Genomic DNA, 885 nt, shown 5'->3' with positions numbered 1-885 from the left:
TACATCATAAGCATAGAAGAAAATGTTATGTGTATCTTCTTTAGGTTTATGTCTGGCTCTCCACACGAACACTGAGGCCATCTTAAGATTTAAAGTGGCTGGCAGGTGGGCCTTTGGTTGTGTTGCGACCACACAACTTGCAGTTGGTCTAGTTTTCTCAACACACTAGCTGTTTTATTTTGATTGACAGTTTGACACACAAGTTACTTGCCTAGCTGTGCCACTTTGTGTGGGCCTGCATCACTGCCAACTCAGTTATCCCTCTATGGCTAGGTACCACCATATAAATCACACAAGACTAACAATAACAATCTGCCACGTACCACTATATAATGCACATAAACTTTTTCTCAACAAAATTAATAATAAAGAAGGAAATACACACAAGATAGTTTGTTTCTGAGTCCACATAAATTATTTTAAATCCACATAAATCCATTAATACTATATATTTTTTATTTATTAGTCATCATAGGACTTTCTTACCAGAAAAATCCTACTTGATTATGTTTTCAAATGTAGAGGATATATATGTTCCAGGTTGGCTCATCTCAACCAATTTTTTCTTTTGTGTTCATTGTTTTTTCACCCGTTTCTTTTTTTGCCCAAGCTTTTCCTTTTTTTTCTTCTTTTGGATTTTACATATTTTCACTTTTATTATTTTTATTAATAAATATATTTGTCTATCCAATATTTTTTTTGAATACACATTAAATATTTGTTAAGACATGGTGAATTTTTGGATATACAACATTTTTTTCCAAACATACATCAAACATTATAAAATTAACGGTTAACATTTTTTACATACACCACAAACCCAAACATTCTTCAGCAAACAACACACAACAAACATTTTTTAAATACAAACTAAAAATATATGTT

Source organism: Triticum dicoccoides, chromosome 7A, assembly GCF_002162155.2.
Source record: "Triticum dicoccoides isolate Atlit2015 ecotype Zavitan chromosome 7A, WEW_v2.0, whole genome shotgun sequence".
Lineage (NCBI taxonomy): Eukaryota > Viridiplantae > Streptophyta > Magnoliopsida > Poales > Poaceae > Triticum > Triticum dicoccoides.
Note: the sequence above shows the minus strand (reverse complement) of the source record.